Source organism: Ranitomeya imitator, chromosome 1 (assembly GCF_032444005.1).
Source record: "Ranitomeya imitator isolate aRanImi1 chromosome 1, aRanImi1.pri, whole genome shotgun sequence".
Taxonomy (NCBI): Eukaryota; Metazoa; Chordata; class Amphibia; order Anura; family Dendrobatidae; genus Ranitomeya; species Ranitomeya imitator.
In genome coordinates this window covers 358601527-358607637 of record NC_091282.1, presented here as the reverse complement: position 1 = coordinate 358607637, position 6111 = coordinate 358601527, and the positions used below count along the sequence as shown (strand labels likewise).

Genomic DNA, 6111 nt, shown 5'->3' with positions numbered 1-6111 from the left:
TGGAAAAAGAATCTGGAAGGGTCAAACGAAAAGGCACAGGATTAAGAACCTCAGAAATCCTATACGGACCAATGAAACGAGGCTTAAACTTAGGAGAGGAAACCTTCATAGGAATATAACGAGATGACAACCAAACCAAATCCCCAACACAAAGTCGGGGACCCACACAGCGTCTGCGGTTAGCGAAACGTTGAGCCTTCTCCTGGGACAAGGTCAAATTGTCCACTACATGAGTCCAAATCTGCTGCAACCTGTCCACCACAGTATCCACACCAGGACAGTCCGAAGACTCAACCTGCCCTGAAGAGAAATGAGGATGGAACCCAGAATTGCAGAAAAACGGCGAAACCAAGGTAGCCGAGCTGGCCCGATTATTAAGGGCGAACTCAGCCAACGGCAAAAAGGACACCCAATCATCCTGATCAGCAGAAACAAAGCATCTCAGATATGTTTCCAAGGTCTGATTGGTTCGTTCAGTCTGGCCATTTGTCTGAGGATGGAAAGCCGAGGAAAAAGACAAATCAATGCCCATCCTAGCACAAAAGGCTCGCCAAAACCTCGAAACAAACTGGGAACCTCTGTCAGAAACGATGTTCTCTGGAATGCCATGTAAACAAACCACATGCTGGAAGAACAATGGCACCAAATCAGAGGAGGAAGGTAATTTAGACAAGGGTACTAAATGGACCATCTTAGAGAAGCGATCACAAACCACCCAAATGACCGACATTTTTTGAGAGACGGGGAGATCCAAAATAAAATCCATAAAGATATGTGTCCAAGGCCTCTTCGGGACCGGCAAGGGCAAAAGCAACCCACTGGCACGAGAACAGCAGGGCTTAGCCCGAGCACAAATCCCACAGGACTGCACAAAAGAACGTACATCCCGCGACAGAGACGGCCACCAAAAGGATCTAGCCACTAAATCTCTGGTACCAAAGATTCCAGGATGACCAGCCAACACCGAACCATGAACCTCAGAGATAACTCTATTCGTCCACCTATCAGGGACAAACAGTTTCTCCGCTGGGCAACGATCAGGTTTATTAGCCTGAAATTTTTGCAGCACCCGCCGCAAATCAGGGGAGATGGCAGACAAAATTACTCCCTCTTTGAGAATACCCGCCGGCTCAGGCAAACCCGGAGAGTCGGGCACAAAACTCCTAGACAGGGCATCCGCCTTCACATTTTTAGAGCCCGGAAGGTACGAAACCACAAAGTCAAAACGGGAGAAAAACATCGACCAACGAGCCTGTCTAGGATTCAACCGTTTGGCAGACTCGAGATAAGTCAAGTTCTTGTGATCAGTCAAGACCACCACGCGATGCTTGGCTCCTTCAAGCCAATGACGCCACTCCTCGAATGCCCACTTCATGGCCAGCAACTCTCGATTGCCAACATCATAATTTCGCTCAGCAGGTGAAAACTTCCTGGAAAAGAAGGCGCATGGCTTCATCACCGAGCAATCAGAACCTCTTTGCGACAAAACAGCCCCCGCTCCAATTTCAGAAGCATCAACCTCGACCTGGAACGGAAGCGAAACATCTGGTTGACACAACACAGGGGCAGAAGAAAAACGACGCTTTAACTCTTGAAAAGCTTCCACAGCAGCAGAAGACCAATTGACCACATCAGCACCCTTCTTGGTCAAATCGGTCAATGGTTTAGCAATACTAGAAAAATTACAGATGAAGCGACGATAAAAATTAGCAAAGCCCAGGAACTTTTGCAGACTCTTCAGAGATGTCGGCTGAGTCCAATCATAAATGGCCTGGACCTTAACAGGATCCATCTCGATAGTAGAAAGGGAAAAAATTAACCCCAAAAATGAACCCTTCTGAACCCCAAAGAGACACTTTGATCCCTTCACAAACAAAGAATTAGCACGCAGGACCTGGAGCACCATTCTGACCTGCTTCACATGAGACTCCCAATCATCCGAGAAGACCAAAATATCATCCAAGTATACAATCAGGAATTTATCCAGGTACTCTCGGAAGATGTCATGCATAAAGGACTGAAATACTGATGGAGCATTGGCAAGTCCGAATGGCATAACCAGGTACTCAAAATGGCCCTCGGGCGTATTAAATGCAGTTTTCCATTCATCGCCCCGTTTAATACGCACAAGATTATACGCACCACGGAGATCTATCTTGGTGAACCAACTAGCCCCCTTAATCCGAGCAAACAAATCAGATAGCAGCGGCAAGGGGTACTGAAATTTGACTGTGATTTTATTTAGAAGGCGGTAATCAATACAAGGTATCAGCGAACCATCCTTCTTGGCCACAAAAAAGAACCCTGCTCCCAATGGCGATGATGACGGGCGAATATGACCCTTCTCCAAGGATTCTTTTACGTAACTCCGCATAGCGGCGTGCTCAGGCACCGATAAATTAAACAGTCGACCTTTAGGAAACTTACTACCAGGAATCAAATCGATAGCACAATCACAATCCCTATGCGGAGGTAGGGCATTGGACTTGGGCTCATCAAATACATCCCGGTAATCTGACAAGAACTCTGGGACCTCAGAAGGGGTGGATGATGAAATAGACAGAAATGGAACATCACCATGTACCCCCTGACAACCCCAGCTGGACACAGACATTGATTTCCAATCCAATACTGGGTTATGGACTGGTAGCCATGGCAACCCCAACATGACCACATCATGCAGATTATGCAACACCAGAAAGCGAATATCCTCCTGATGTGCAGGAGCCATGCACATGGTCAGCTGGGTCCAGTACTGAGGCTTATTCTTGGCCAAAGGCGTAGCATCAATTCCTCTCAATGGAATAGGACACTGCAAGGGCTCCAAGAAAAACCCACAACGCCTAGCATACTCCAAGTCCATCAAATTCAGGGCAGCGCCTGAATCCACAAATACCATGACAGAATAAGATGACAAAGAGCAGATCAAAGTAACAGACAAAAGAAATTTTGACTGTACCGTACCAATGGTGGCAGACCTAGCGAACCGCTTAGTGCGCTTAGGACAATCGGAGATAGCATGAGTGGAATCACCACAGTAGAAACACAGCCCATTCTGACGTCTGTGTTCTTGCCGTTCAGCTCTGGTCAAAGTCCTATCGCACTGCATAGGCTCAGGTTTATGCTCGGATAATACCGTCAAATGGTGCACAGATTTACGCTCACGCAAGCGTCGACCGATCTGAATGGCCAAAGACATAGACTCGTTCAGAGCAACAGGCATAGGAAATCCCACCATGACATCTTTAAGGGCTTCAGAGAGACCCTTTCTGAAAATCGCTGCCAGCGCACATTCATTCCACTGAGTGAGCACAGACCACTTCCTAAACCTCTGACAATATACCTCTACCTCATCCTGACCCTGACACAGAGCCAGCAAATTTTTCTCTGCCTGATCCACTGAATTAGGTTCTTCATACAGCAATCCGAGCGCCAGAAAAAACGCATCAATATTACATAATGCAGGATCTCCTGGCGCAAGGGAAAATGCCCAGTCTTGAGGGTCGCCACGTAATAAAGAAATAATGATCTTAACTTGTTGAACTGGGTCACCAGAGGAGCGAGGTTTCAAAGCCAGAAACAGTTTACAATTATTTTTGAAACTCAGAAATTTAGCTCTATCTCCAGAAAACAAATCAGGAATAGGAATTCTTGGTTCTAACATAGAATTCTTAGCCACAAAGTCTTGAATATTTTGTACTCTTGCAGTGAGATGATCCACACATGAAGACAGACCTTTAATATCCATCACTACACCTGTGTCCTGAACCACCCAAATGTCTAGGGGAAAAAAAAGGCAAAACACAGTGCAAAGAAAAAAAAATGGTCTCAGAACTTCTTTTTTCCCTCTATTGAGAAGCATTAGTACTTTGGGCCTCCAGTACTGTTATCAACAGGTAATTCAGAACCACAATGGGTCTAGTGGTTAAGAGCACACAAGGTGACCTGACAGTTACCAATAACAAGGACGAGCTCTGAGACGTGGGAACTCTGCTGACCGCAATCCCTAATCCTATCATACCACACTAGAGGTAGCCATGGAGCGCTCCTGTCCAGGCCTAGGCACCTCGAGCACAGCCTGAGAAACTAGCTAGCCCTAAGAGAGAAAAATAAGCCTACCTTGCCTCAGAGAAATTCCCCAAAGGAAAAGGCAGCCCCCCACATATAATGACTGTGAGTTGAGATGAAAGTACAAACACAGAGATGAAATAGATTTTAGCAAAGTGAGGCCCGACTGACTGAACAGACCGAAGATAGGAAAGATTGCTTTGCGGTCAACACAAAACCCTACAAATAACCACGCAGAGGGTGCAAAAAGACCCTCCGCACCGACTAACGGTACGGAGGTACCCCCTCTGCATCCCAGAGCTTCCAGCAAGCAAGAAAAACCAATATCGCAAGTTGGACAGAAAATATAGCAACAAAAGTAACACCAGCAAAACTTAGCTAATGCAGGAAAAACAGGCCACAGGAACGATCCAGGAGAGAGCAAGATCCACACTAGAACATTGACTGGAGGCCATGAGCAAAGCACTAGGTGGAGTTAAATAGAGCAGCACCTAACGACTTCACCACATCACCTGAGGAAGGAAACTTAGAAGCCGCAGTACCACTCACATCCACCAACGGAAGCTCATAGACAGAATCAGCTGAAGTACCACTTGTGACCACAGGAGGGAGCTCGACCACAGAATTCACAACACTTACCTTAATGTAACCAGGAGACGTTCCTCTGCTGGAATTGCTCTACGGAGCTGTGTGTCCTGTCTCTGGATGGCTCCTTGGACACGACCAAGCAAATCCCGGAAAGAGTCTTGCGACATCCTGGTATATTCCGGAAATTTGCCAAGGTTGGCATTAAGCTTGCCATATGGAGTGTGGTAGGCTCCATGGCTCTCCCGGAGTTCAATAATGGGGTGTCGCCAAAAACGTGTCCTTCTCTGTCGTTCTCTATTTCTGTGTTGCTCCCAAGCAAACGCACAGGCAAGAAACAGCTTGATACTTAAATCCAGGTTGAAAAGCTCTCCATGCAAAGATCCATCATGACACAGGATACAGTAGCAAACTGTTAAGATTTCAGCAGTCCTAGAGTCTATATATAGATATCCCATAATACACGCCCTCTGTAGTAGATTTTTCTCCTGTTAAAATTTCCACCATGTGCACAGAAAACGCAAACGCATGCAAAACGCATAAAAAAGCCTTTAAGCGCTGCGCTTTTTTAACCACATGCATTAATTTTTGCGTCTAAACAACGCTGCGTTTGTACGCGTTTGCATGCGGTTTTTCGTGCGTTTTGAGGTTGCGAATTAAACGCTGCGTATTGTAATGCAAATGTGAAACTAGCCTTATTCAGGAAGACTTGCCAGAGCTCCTCAGCTTTATCTCGTCTCTATTCTCTGTAATAAATTACAGTTCCAACCTGCAGCATACACAGCATTGGCTACAGGTATATGCAGTAAAGTACAAGTAAGAGCAGCATTCTCAGAAGCAGTGGCTCGTTGGTCTAGGGGTATGATTCTCGCTTTGGGTGCGAGAGGTCCCGGGTTCAAATCCCGGACGAGCCCTCCTTTTAATTGTTTCCATTTTGAAAGGTATATGTGATATTTCATGTTTATAAATTCATTATTGCCAATATATTATGTTATTTTACTATTTAAGCATCTAAATCACGTGTTTTTACTTCACAATGAACTAGAATATATAGACTGCATTTTCTCAGGAAACCGCTCTAATACTTGGTCACCTGCAATCCGTTATGTGAGGAGCGCACCAGGTGACACAGGAGTCTTATTCATTCTGTCACCTCAGAAACTCGGTTTCAAGTCGTGAGCCCATTATTAGGAGTGCGATAGACGAAACTGCACTGAGTTTTGTCAGTCACAAGACATGAATCGAGTTCATGCGTCACCAAATAGTATGTGACAGCTAGAGGGCGCCATTAGCTTCAAATGTTTACACAGGCTTTTCATTTTCTCTTTTTTATATAAATTTTGGCGCTAAAATTTGCTTAAAAAATATTTGAAAATCACATCAGTATGTTACATACATTAGAAAATCACCTCAGTCCAAGTAATGAAAAGTATTAGGCATGTTGTTTGATGCAACTTT

The 6111-nt window shown here is 45.4% G+C and overlaps 1 non-coding gene across 1 annotated transcript; it reads left to right on the top strand.

Moving 5' to 3' along the window:
• Positions 1-5495: 5495 nt before the first annotated feature.
• Positions 5496-5567, top strand: TRNAP-UGG (transfer RNA proline (anticodon UGG)). The gene has a single exon. It is a non-coding gene; the product is annotated as a tRNA-Pro (tRNA).
• Positions 5568-6111: the final 544 nt, after the last annotated feature.